Source organism: Vulpes vulpes, chromosome 1 (genome assembly GCF_048418805.1).
Source record: "Vulpes vulpes isolate BD-2025 chromosome 1, VulVul3, whole genome shotgun sequence".
Lineage (NCBI taxonomy): Eukaryota > Metazoa > Chordata > Mammalia > Carnivora > Canidae > Vulpes > Vulpes vulpes.
This window is the reverse complement of record NC_132780.1, coordinates 57,127,172-57,140,614: the sequence shown is the minus strand read 5'-3', so window position 1 is coordinate 57,140,614 and position 13,443 is coordinate 57,127,172. Positions and strand designations below refer to the sequence as shown.

Here is a 13,443-nt window from a genome sequence, read left to right as displayed (position 1 = left end):
TTAACCTTACTTTTGTCGGCTCATAGAAAACTAATTCCTGACATTGCATTTAAGTTCCAGGAAGGCTTATTTGGGCCAAGTTGAGGGTGAAAAAAGATGGCTCATCCCTGGTTTTGTCCTCTATCAGCACCAGCATGCCAGGATCCTTTCTTACCCTGTCTGGCCATCCACCTTAGGATCATGCCAATCATTTCTGTATCTTCCCCTTCCTGAGCCTGGCTCTCCAGTTACTCCCATGCCCTTCCCAAGAGTCATTCCATACGTGCTAGGCTGTAGGAAACTCTGAGAGACCATCTAAAGTCCAGTGGGTCTTATGCGCACGTGCAAGAAGTGTGTATTGGAGATGGCCTAAAGCCACAGGGAAAATGGTGGAAAGTTCACCTTTGCCATTCCCAGAAAGTGGTTTATGGCTTTGTTCTTTTGTTAAGCTCCCAATTTGGCTTTGTACTATATTTTGTGTGGGTTTTTAAAATCCTGAATCTTGGCTAGACTCCTTAGGCTTAGATAGGTTTGTCGGCCTTAAAACAAAACAAACAAAACAAACAAAACAAATGAGAAACAAAAAGAAAACCCAAACCTATTGGCCTCAAAAATATTGGGCAGTTACACTTCCTGTCACTTCCTCATTACTATCTATAGTAATCAGTCATGTACTCTTACTTGGAATAAACATGATGAGTACCTCTTCACTCAACGCCATTCATAAAATCATAGGTAACTATGCTAAAAATCAACAGTAGAAGAAATACCAAGAAGACATCATCCCAGCATTAGGAAATATTCCTATTAGTGGGGCTCCTGGGTGGCTCAGTCAGTTAAGTGTCTAACTCTTGATTTCAGCTCAGGTCATGATCTCAGGGTTGTGAGATCAAGCCCTGTGTCCAGCTCTGTGCTGGGCATGGACCCTGCTTAAGATTCTCTCCTTCTCCCCTTTCTAAAAAAAAAAAAATAATAAAGAAAATAAAGAAATATTCCTGTTAGTGAAGCAAACCAAAATGTTCTTTCTTTCAGCTAAAGAATTGCATGCCAAAAACTAACTTGCACAGACTAACACCAAGTATTTATTATAAATTTTTATGTAATAATTTTGACTTTTTTATTAGTAGCTGATATTGAAATATTAAAAAAGTAAGTTGGACTTCTCTTAAAGTTCCATTATAAATGTTCTCAAATATTAGTTATTGATGAACAGAATAAATGAAACACTACATTCCCATAAAAAATGCTAGCTACCCTCTTGACATTTCTTTTGCTTGTGGGGCCTTGTCACTCCCCCTGCCTGAGAATCTACCTAGAACGCAGACACAAAGTGTCTACCCTCAAATTCCCTAAGCCTGCTTTTGTCCTGTCTCTTCGCTACCAGGTCCACATGTGTTGGGGAGGCAGGATAGAAGACCTTCTTTCTCAGGAACCCACAGGAAAGATGTCTCATAGAGTTATGTAGTTTGAACACTGTAGAGAGATACTTACTCAGGCATGAATAGGACTGAAATCTAGAAAGGCAAGACCAAGGCCGCTAGAAGGAGGAGGGGCTTTTGTCTTTGTACGAAGGTGTAATCAGCTGCCTAAGCCACTGCCCCTAGGAAGGATCTGCTCAACAAGGCACCTTATTGTCATTCATTGACCAAAACGTGGCCTTTTTCTAATTTTCAGAGAAAAGCAGTGTAAGTGGCCAGAGGTCCTTTCTTCTTAAATCTCTCTCTTCTTGGGAGAAGTGAAATCTTTTTTATCTAGTTTTGAAAGCGCTAAGGCTTCTTCTGACGTCTCATATATTCTTCCAAAGCTCTTTCTATTCTCTGTGTCTTTCTATTTCCTCAAGGACTAGAAACTCAAAAATTAGAGACTCAGTTGTTGTCGTCCTTTTTTAAATGTATTCAGTTGGGTTATCTTTTCCCTGAGGCAGCGAGCGCAGAATGTGCTAGCTGATGGAATGGGTGAAAGGCCACGAACATCAGGAAATGCAGTGGAAAGAAAACTCCTCAGTTAATATGTCAAAATGTCATCTGCCATTGTGTGCGCATAGACTAGTTCTGTAAGGCTACACACTTGTCTAAACTGTTAGCCATAATTCCTCTCAGGAGTGAAATTTGGAGATGAGATCTGTATTTTTTTTTTTTTTTTGCTATATAAATCTCCATGTTTGAAGTGTTTTTACAGGAGCTTATGGGACTTCTGCACATTTTTTTTGAAAGACAAACTTTTTTAAAACTGGAGGAAAAATGCTTCAATGTACTTTCAATGATGGTATTGGAATGACAACTTGTTTCTTCTTGCTTCTCATGAGGCTTTTGTGGTACATGCACCTCTCTGTGTCAGAGTTAAACTATTTTTAAGCTCTTGCATACTGGCTGTAATTCTCACAGTAATGTGAATCACAGAAATGGCAGTAGTCATTGATGGAAATAATCCGGACTAAAATGTACATGATTTGTATAAGTTAGTATGATTTACTTCGCAGGTAAGACACACAAAGGGTCCCACACTAGAATGCCAATTTCCCATTTCCTTTTGCAGATGAGAAAGGTCCAACACTTAACAGATAACGGGAGTAAGTCCCAAAGGGTGGCCCAAAGGAACAGAGTTGGGAGACCTGCAGCCAAAGCTTCAGTTGTCTTGATTCCAGTCCAGTGCTATTTCTATTCCAGAACATGCTTTCTCTCTTTGGGCTGCTTGTTTCCTTTAGTGATACAGAGAGAATGGTGAACAGAGGTAGACTTACAGGAATGAGGTTTAACCTTCAAGCACCAAGTTTGCATGGGCCCTTTCTGAGGTCCTGGCGCAGGAGGGGCACAGCATTAGGTTCACAAGGACACATGATTTTGTAAAATGTGCAAAGTAATATTTTTTTAACAGCAATTGGTTAAGACCACTGTCTCTTTCCTCTCCAGGCTCCCCTCTTAGTAGGTGGCACTTGGTAGCCTTGTACCCTTTGAGGATATGAGTTACAGAGCAGGTGATTCAGTTGGGGATACACAGAATTTCAGTACATGGTCACTTATATGGTTCGCAGTTACTTCCATGAACGTTATTGCAGCTAGCTCTCCCAGCATGCAACAGATGCTAAGAATACCTTCCTGCCTACTGTGTTAACTCTCCTGGTCTCTCAACACCATGGTGAAGAGCCAGAGGTTGATTCTTACATAGCTCGACAGCATGTGGTGGTGGAGGATGGAATTATGGAGCCAGAAGCTAATCTGTAGTAAATTCTTCCAATCATCAAGTGCATAAAATTTTAACAGAGGGTTTGGTTCCCATCAAGATCTAATCAAAACAGATGCTTTCTCCTCTGAGGAATATATGTGAGGATGTAGTATAACAATTATTAAAGCTCCAGTTTTTTCAGAGTTTATGATAGCTGTGTGAAACATAGTATTTCAGAATTGCAGGTTTGAAGGGAAGAAACTTGTAACTATATTAAAAATAAAGCAGGTCTGTAACAGTTCAACAGGAGGACAGAGGTTACCCCAGTTGACAATAGTTGACTGCAGCTTACATGTCATTACTAATAATGATGGTGTTAACATTTTATGAACTATAAAAAAATTTAAATATTCAATCAGCACTAGATCAAATTGTCTTTCTGTTCTGTCTACAGAATAGAACATTGATATTTAATAAAGAAGCAATAAAAAATAAGCAGACTGTACAACCAAAACAATATTTTAAGTATTATAGAGGTGTGGCGGACAGCTAAGTAATTTAAAATAGCTCTTCCTGGGCTTTTTTTTTTTTTCTTAGTTTTTATTTATTTAAGTAATTTCTACACCCAACATGGGGCTTGAACTCACAACCCCAAGATCAAGAGTCACATGTTCTGACTGAACCAGCCAGGCATCCTTATTCTTTTTAGATGTTTGTTTGGTATTTGTGGCTTTGTGAACTTTTATAAATGTATAATCTGTGCAATCATTTTGTATCTAATTTCATATTCTTTTTTTGAAAGAGGGCTCCTGTGTGTATGCTTCAGAGAGCTATTAAATTCAGATTCACGGAGTTTATAGTGGGCAGCGTAGTTTTAGATTTTCTTTTGATGCTTGCCTCTAGCAGCTTCCCTAATCACTGCATTTTACTGAGTTCCCGTCCCACTTCTCTCTACTTCTTCTCTCCCTCATCCTTGAAGGTAACATGCACAGAAGCCTTCCCAAGATACCTAGTTAGAACTAATTGTTCTTTGTTTCAATTTTCATAGCAGCCAGTATTTATTCTGTCATCATACTTATCAGAATCCATACTGGATTAATTTATCCATCAAGTATAACTTGAGGACAATTATATGCTGGGTTCTGTGCCAAATCTCAGTACCTCTCTTAGATTTAGAAGGCCCTGTATTTTATTGTATTTTAGAAGGCCCTCCAGCCCCTCCCCTCCAAATGGGCTAAGGGTCTGTGAGGCAAAAGAGGCGTGCTTATCCAGAACCCTGGTCTCCTTTCCTAGATCATGTCTGGGGTTTGTAGGACTCCAGAATTCCTAGCTTAAACCAAGATCCTACTTCCGTGAGGGTGTCTTCCACTGGCCCTTCCTCCAGAGGGCTAACTAACCTGTGGGATACTCACTCTAATGGCCAAGGAGCAGCTGCTATTGCAGTGGGGAAAAGAATGCACAGAGCCTGGGTATAAAGCTGGTGTGTCCACACACATGCACGTCCATCCCACAAAGGTAGGAGCTGTAATGGGAAAAGAAAGGAGCAAACTAGTAGTCCCATTTGTATTCATGTCCTGGACCCTACAGATGTCAGTTATGGCCTGCTAAGACTGAGGTTGAATGTCTATGTCTTGTTTGTATCCCAGAGATTCTTAAACTTTCTCTGTCTCCGTAAGTTTTTTCATAACATAAGTAGGACACAAGAAATGTCTAACCGTTCCACTTATTAAGTAATTAGGTCCAAACAACCTACTAGTAATAATTGACGTAGTGTCTGACAGACGTCATATTGTTTCCCCCCAAAATGTAAAGTATCCTGTAGCTACCTGTGAATTTGGTACAGATACCTGGGGTACCTCAATGCATACTTTGAGAATCACGGGCTCAGCCACTAGATTATGGGCTTCTTTGTCAAAGATATTATATCTCACTCATTATGGTAAATTGTATCTTTCAAAGATGACCACATTCTCAGTCCCACCTGCTTTTCCAGAAACTTACCACTCCCTCAATGAGATACAAAATCTAATTCTCTTCCTCTTGAATTTGGAAGGACTGGGAACGCACTCGTAATCAACAGAATGCAGAAGCAAAGACACAGCATGATTTGAAGGGCTAGGTCATAAAAGGTGATTAGCTTCTACCCTGTTAGCCAGAACATTTGCTCTGAGCTGCCGTGTAAGCAACTCTGTCATGAGGCCATCATGCTGAAGGAAGTCCAACCTAGCCACTTGGAGACACCCCATGGATACGTCCTGAAGCTCCTTGAAGGAAGATAAAGTCCTCAGTTCCTCCAGCTCCCTGCTCTCCCAGCACTGACCTCTACCTTAGGGCAACTACAAGAGATATGCAATGCCATAATTACCCATCTGAGGCCTTCCTGAATTCCTGACCCACAGAATCTGTGAGCATAATAAAATAACTGCTATTATTTTAAGCCATGAATTTGGGTTGATTTCTTAGGCAGCAATGGTAATCGGAGAACTTTTTTTTTTTTTTTGGCCTTAACAGCATAGTTTTTTGAGTACCTTGGAGGTTCAGTAAATGCTCATCAAATTGAATACAAAAAAGAAAAATCTTAAAATATTGATTAATCTAAATTCCAATGATGATTGAAAAGAACAAAATTATAGATGTAGATGTTGAAAAAATATGGGAACTTTGGTTAGATTATACTGATGCCAGGGCAAACAATGGATATCAGGGTTTGAGTTTTTTTCAGAGTTTTCATAAATCCCTTAGATGAGTCTGTTTCCTTGCCTTTTGTTTTTGTCCCCTCAAAGGGCAGGGAAAGAATTCTAAACACTCATTTGCAAACTTGCTATAACATGAGGTCACCATAGGGGTTGTACATGCTGAATTTTCCATTCTAGTTAATTGAGGATTTTAATTAGTCAATTCAGACTAAGCAAGGTACTACTATAATTGGTGGATGCCAAAGGCAGCCATCTGTTCCCTTTGTGAATATTAATACTATGTCATGTAGAGTCTAGCACGGAGAAGAATTTGTCCAGTAGGAATTTTCTTAACATTAGCAAAAGGTGAATGCTTCAGAAATAAAAAAGGAACAACTAGGAGAGCAAACAGGCTAAAATAAGGGGGGGAAAAAAGAAAAGAAAAAGCCTGGGGAGAAAGGAAACAGTCCAATTATTTGCTACGTTAGGAGAATCAACTGAATTTAACCTGAGACATCTGTTTGTGCCTGGTGTTGTTTTTCATTGGAGTGGAGGGAGGTAATTAAAATGCCATGTAGCTGCTTGCCTTGTATGCATTTCTAAGCATAATTCAAACTCTTATGACTCTGCCCTCTCAAAGAAATGGCTGATTATAGAAACAGAACAAAACCTCTTTGATCCCTCTTGTGATACAACTAGGTCATGAGAAGCAGAATTCCAAATATATTCTGTTCTGGATGACTCTTCATGGAAAGTCTGACTTGGGGAGTTTTTGAAATGAACAATGACAGAAACCAAGACTGAATATAAAGCAAAAATACTCGTTGGCATGAAAAAAACATCAACTCGGCAAAGGTTACTTAAATGGACTTTTTGTTAACAACAGCTTGTTTTCTAACTTCCTTCAAAATAGGGGTTTTTTTTCTAGTGAACAGTACCCAAAAGGTATAATGATTGATGTCAGGTGTGCATGAAGATAGATGAATTGATTGTGCCATAAGAAAACCCCTAATATCTTGGGTACTCGTGAGAAAAGTTTCTTAGAAACTTCGACCCATTTTGCTAGTAGGTTTATTATCTAAAATACATAAATCTATCTTTGTATTCTAGGCTGAGGAAACTTTTGTGCTTTGGGAATTGGTTGTGCCTGTCTCTAAAAGCGAAAACTTAATCAAAATATGTTGTGGAGAATCTAATATTTTAGAAAAATTTTCCCATAGAAGAATATGATTAGGATAAGACTATATAACCATTAAAGGTTTCTTCCCCTTGCAAAGGACAGGCAACCACATGCAAGCTGGTTTAAAAACAAAAGGGACCTAATGGCTCATAAAACAGGTTCAGTGCAAGGACTGGCTTAAGGTATAGTTCAGTCAGAGACATGGCTATGTTTTTCTACAATTTCCCTGGTTTTACCCTTCTCTGTAATGTCATCTTCAGGCTTCCTTCAGGATTCCAAAACAGTCTTCCAGGAAGGAGGGTTTCGCGTGTTCTCACCTCTCAATAAGCTCCCTGACTGAGCTTACGCATCACTCTGCCTGGGGACTGTGCATGTGCACCAGCCCACAGCAAGCAGAAGGGGAATGTTCGGACTGGTTGGTCTATCCCAATTTAGGGTCCACCCCTGGACTGGAGTCAGTTCAGTCTCACCTCAGCTAATGGCCTAATGGCTACTACACAGTGATGAGGGATGGCTCTTCCAAGGAAAATCTGAGTATTGCAACTTAGGAGGGCAAGGGGTAATAGGTACTGGGAAGATAATGAATGTTCACTCCGGGTAGTTCTTATAAAGTGTCACAGTAGCTCTTGTGTTTTCTGAACAAGTATCACCATGGGCAAGCATAAGATTTTCATCAGAGAAAATAATCCTTCTATTTTAAATTATATTTATAAAATATAGAAATGAGTGTATCAGAAACAGACAATCAAACTAGCAAAGATTTCAACCAAGGAAAATGGTTTATGGTAAGAGTTTTGATTCATTTAGCAAACAATTTATTATTTAATGTATATCAGGTGCTGTGCTAGATTCTGGGCACCAAGGATCTCTTTGATATCTTTCTACATTGCAAAAAAACAAAACAAAAATAAACACACAAAAAAACCCAATACCTATCAAACAAACAACACTATTCATCTGTTTTTCCATTTTAAAGATTAATCAAAAACACATAAATTATAAGAAACCTTAAAAGGTAAACAATGAAACTCAGAAGACAGGTGAACTACTGAAACTTTGAAAACAATTGACCTATTTATTAGTCTATTCAGTATCTTCATGATATAAATAAGTATATGATTCTGTTGTCTAAAAAGTATTATTAAAGATTAAAATAAATAATATGTATGTGATCTCTATTGGCTTTTAAAATAATGACTTTTTTTTCCAAACAAATATTCATGATTACTTATTGAGAGTCACTGGTGATAGAAGGACCCCAGATTAGGAACAATGATCAAAAAATAAAACAATAACAAACAAAAAGTGTAGACACTAACATGTATGCATGAATTATACAGATCCTACACATTATTGTTATTAAATTTAAACCTCACTTCTCCAGTAATTCTTTCTCTACCAGTAAGATACTCTGAAGAAGGACTCCCAAATCTCTTATTTACCATTTAATTCCCTATAGGAGTCAGACTGAGCCATCCTGACTCAATTTGAGCTCAACCTGAAGTTGCTCCTTCATCATATGACCTCAGGATGCCATTGGGTATGCAGTATGCACAGTTAATCTTAAGAGTTAACTTCTTTGGTATTCAAGTAGTTCATACTACTCACAAATTTCTAACAAAGAATAGCCTGTATTTTCTACATTAGTTGAAAACCTAGCAGAAGTGTGCACAGGACTAGCCAAGCACACAGTTGACCTTGTATCAGCAATGAATGCATGCTGAGCACCCACTTCCCACTTTTCATATTTTCATCCTGCCCCCACACAGACAACCTCTGTTCAGATGAGCATTTTTACTAAATACTTCACCTCCCACAAAGCAATAGTGTATAAGATTTATATAATTAATGTTTGTAAGGGACTGTTAGAGCCTTGTCTGAAAGATGCCTTTGAAGAGGAAAGGATTGTTGATGCTGTGATGTCCTGGGTTTCTTATCCTTATCAAGACTGCTTCTATGAGGAAAAGCTACAGAAATGATAGATGGGACCACTTTTATTCAGCACAGTTACAGGTGGCAAAACACTGCTGCAGGACTCAGACGAGAATATGTCCCTTGGCGACATCAACAGTATACACATGTATCCTGTCAATCACTAAGAATGCAGGTACCATACTTTACAGACCAGGGATAATGTTAATTCCATCCTGCTTACAGTGTGCTTTGTACTGGTGAAGTTCAAGGAGCTTTGCAAGCACCATAATTTAACAAAGCGTGAAATGAAAGCTACATGTAGGAAAATTGAGGCATTTTGGAAAAGTAAGACATTGTCTTTATTCAGCCATTAACCAAGAAGGGTTGACATTCAGTGTTACAACTGCTTTTCCCTATACCGACTATTTTTATTGTTATTTAGGGAAGGAAGGAAAAGGAAATTGACCTTCACTGAAAATATAAACAATGGACTATATATTTCTAGGAGGTTTCATGCTATTTACCTTAGTTGATCTTTAAAACAACTCAGTAATGTAGACTTTACAGTTGGGGAAACTAAGTCATACAAGAAAAATTAATATGGCTAAGATAACACAGGCCACTACGTGACAGAGCCAAGAATTTAAGTCTGCATGATTCCAAAGTCATTGCTCTTTATACATTATACATACAACAGTGGAAGAATAAATACCACCAATCCAATACAGTTGACCCTCGAACAACACAGGTGTTAGGGGTGCCATCCCCCACATAGTCAAAAATTTGCATACAACTTCTGACTCCCTAAAAATGTAACTACTAGTAGCCTAATGTTGACCAGAAGCCTTACCAATAACTGTCAATTAACACAAATTTTGTATATGTGTTATATATAATATTCTTACAATGAAGGAAGCTAGAGAAAAGAAAACATTACAGAAATCATAAGAAAGAGAAAATGCATTTGCAGTACTGTATCATATTTATTTTAAAAATCCACACATAAGTGGATCTGCGCTGCTAAAACCCATGTTGTTCAAGGGTCAACTGCAGCTTCTTCTAGGAGCTTGTCCATACCTCTGCAAAGAATAGAAGAAACAGAACTTTTTCAAATATATTATTCTTAAACAACCATGAAGCTGTCTCATAACATGCCAGCCTCATTTCTCTTTTCCATCCCTGATCTGTGGGTTGGTATCCACAGCACAGCATTTGATTATTTACATTAAGTCTCTATCTTAAAATTGTACCTGATTTATACCTACCCTTGCCAATCAGACACACAAACTACTTCCAACATTTTCACCATTAATGGGCTCAGTTATGTCATTACTATGGTAGGAACTCCAAAAGGAAGGAAAATGAATGGGTCCATCAATGAAAACAGAAATAACATATGACAAAACAGAAATGTTTTTGGACAGCTTGGATGGACAGACAGACTCAGGAGCTGGCCCTCAACTCAGAAATGCATTATTCCTCTATAGACTGAAATTTGAAAAAAGACTTTGATATATTTTGGAATTTGAAAAAATATAGCAAATCATTTAAGTTCTCAAATGTCCTCTTCCTAAAATACCCATTCCTACGAAGAGGGCTAGGAGCCATCCAACATTCATAACTTAGGGACAGATGATTCAGACTGTTTTCCCAATACCTCTATGAGATCAATTACACCAAGGAACTCTCCATTCTTATTAGGAGAATGAAGATGGAAGTAACTAATTTTACTGCATGGAACAGCTTTAGGGAAGGAAAGGTTGAAGGATCAAGGTACAATGCTGGGCTTGGGCCATTTTGAAGGCACTCAGGACTCGTAACTTAGGGAGATAGGAATAATGGACTGAAACATAGATAGAAAGGCATATGAGAGCCTGTTAAGAAGACAGTAGAGGATGCACTTGACAAAATGATTAAAGTTCTTCCAGAAGTATAAGTCTTTGTTTTTAAAGTAATCTCTGGGGACGCCTGGGTGGCTCAGTGGTTGAGTGTCTACCTTCGGCTCCGGGCGTGATCCTGGAATCCCAGGATCGAGTCCCACATCGGGTTCCTCGTGAGGGGCTTCCTTCTCCCTCTGTCTCTGTCTGTATCTCTCATGAATAACTAAATAAAATCTTTTTAAAAATAAAGAAATAAAATAAAGTAATCTCTAGGGAGACCTCAGTGGCTCAGTTGGTTAAGTGTCTGCCTTTGGCTCAGGTCATGATCCCAATCCCAGGGTCCTGGGTTCGAGCCAGCAGGGAATCGGCTTCTCCCTGCCTCTCCCCCACTCATGCTCTCTCATGCACTCTGTCTCTCTCTCTCAAATAAATAATTTTTTAAAAAGTTTTTAATAGAAAAATTTAAATAGGCCTAGAACTTATAACTCTGAGATCAAGAGTCAAATGCTCTCTACCAACTATATAAATAGAAGGGCTGAATGGATACACAAAATGCAGTATTATGTACAATGGACTAATTATTCAGCCCTAAGACAGCATGAAGTTATGACACATACTACAACATAGTATAGTTGTAGTTCACTTTGCATAATGTTTTATCATTATGCAAGATAAAACATTATGCAAAGTAAAATAAGCCAGACATAAAAGCACAAATATTATGATTCCACTTACATAAAATTATCTAGAAAAGGTAAATTTATTGAGAAACGAAGTAGATTAGAAGTTACAGGGGGCTAGGAGAAGGGAATTATAGGAAGCTAACTATTTAATAGGCATGGAGATTCTGTTTGAGGTGATGAAAAATTTTAGAGATGGTGGTGATGGTCACACAATATTGTATCTATAATTAATGCCACTGAATTGTACATTTAAAATGCTTAAAATGGAAGATTTTGTTTTACGTCATACATATTATACCACAATGGAAAAAAAAACAGTAAAAAAAAGAAGAAAGAAAGAAAGAAAGAAAGAAAGAAAGAAAGAAAGAAAGAAATTAAAGAAAAAAACCAAGAGGAATGAAATTAGTCCTTGTCTTACTATTAATTAAAATACATTGTTTTAAAATTACAATAATTAAAACAGTGAGCTCCTGGCACAGAAACAGAGAAACAAGTACATGGTATCAAATAGAAAGTCTATAAGCAGACCTGATTATACACATGGATTTGGTAGCAGCAAAGAGGGAATTTAAGTCAATAAAAAGGTAAAGTACGAGCATCAGTAGTCTATTCTGAGACAACTAAAGAGCCATTTAAAGGATGAGTTCCCTCCTGACGGCAGGAATTCTGTCTACATTGTGCACCAAGGACTTTCCAAGCAAAAGCATGATACCTAGTACACTGTCGGCCTGCAGTTAATGTTTGCTGAGTGAACTAAAATTCATTCCTGTATAAAAAATATCCCAAAGTAAATTCTAGATTGAATAAAGATTGTTTATAAGTAGGAAAAAAAAAAACATTGAATACTAATAAACTTGAAAAAAATCTCTATACATAAACATCAAAGAGAAAATGAGAAATTGAAATAAATATATACATATATTTATAATATATGAGACAAACATTAAGTGCTTTGGTTTATAATCAGCTTTATAAAATATTTTATTTATTTATTCATGAGAGGCACAGAGAGAGAGGCAGAGACACAGGCAGAGGGAGAAGTAGGCTCCATGCGGGGAGCACGATGTGGGACTCGATCCCAGGACCCAGGACCCAGGACCCAGGACCCAGGACTCAGGACCCTAGGATCATGACCTGAGCCAAAGGCAGATGCTCAACCACTGATCCACCCAGGTGTCCTTATATTTAGCAGATTTAACTCAATAGTAAAAAAGATAGCCTGTGCGTGTAGATGGCGCTGCCTGGGTCGTGAGCTGCTGCATGAGGGTATTGAAGACAATGGCCAAGAACAAACTAAGAGGAGAGAAGTCCAGGAGTGTATTTCATATAGCCAGCCAAAAAAAACTTTAAGTCTAAAAACAAAGCAAAACCAGTTACCACTAATCTTAAGAAGATAAACGTTGTAAATGACGAAGAAGTTAACAGAGTGAATAAAGCTTTTGTAGATATACAAAAGGAATTTGCAAATTTCTCAAAAGGCCTTTTCCCTTGAACCTCTGCAGAAACAGCTGATTCCTCAGCAGTGTCATGAAAATGAACCCGTTAATGTTGATAAAGCAACAAGATTAATGGCTCAGTTGTAATACACTGGAGATACATCAAATACCCCTAAAAAGACCAATAAATTAAATGTTTTTTTTTTTTTAATTTTTTTTTATTTTATTTATTTATGATAGTCATACAGAGAGAAAGAGAGAGAGGCAGAGACACAGGCAGAGGGAGAAGCAGGCTCCATGCACCGGGAGCCTGATGTGGGATTCGATCCCGGGTCTCCAGGATCGCGCCCTGGGCCAAAGGCAGGCGCCAAACCGCTGCGCCACCCAGGGATCCTAAATTAAATGTTTTATAAAAAAAAAGATAACTACCTCAAGAGAAAAATTAAGTATATTAACAGTCACAAAAATTACAAATAGCCAATAAGATCATGAAAAAAAAATTCTAACATCATTAATAATAAAAAATCCCCTAAA

The 13,443-nt window shown here is 38.0% G+C and overlaps 2 pseudogenes; both read left to right on the top strand.

The window, feature by feature from the left end:
- On the top strand, positions 1-1,037 carry LOC112930948 (phosphatidylinositol N-acetylglucosaminyltransferase subunit P-like; annotated as a pseudogene).
- An 11,714-nt stretch (positions 1,038-12,751) lies between these two features.
- On the top strand, positions 12,752-13,071 carry LOC112930925 (ribosomal biogenesis factor-like; annotated as a pseudogene).
- The last annotated feature ends 372 nt before the right edge of the window (positions 13,072-13,443 follow it).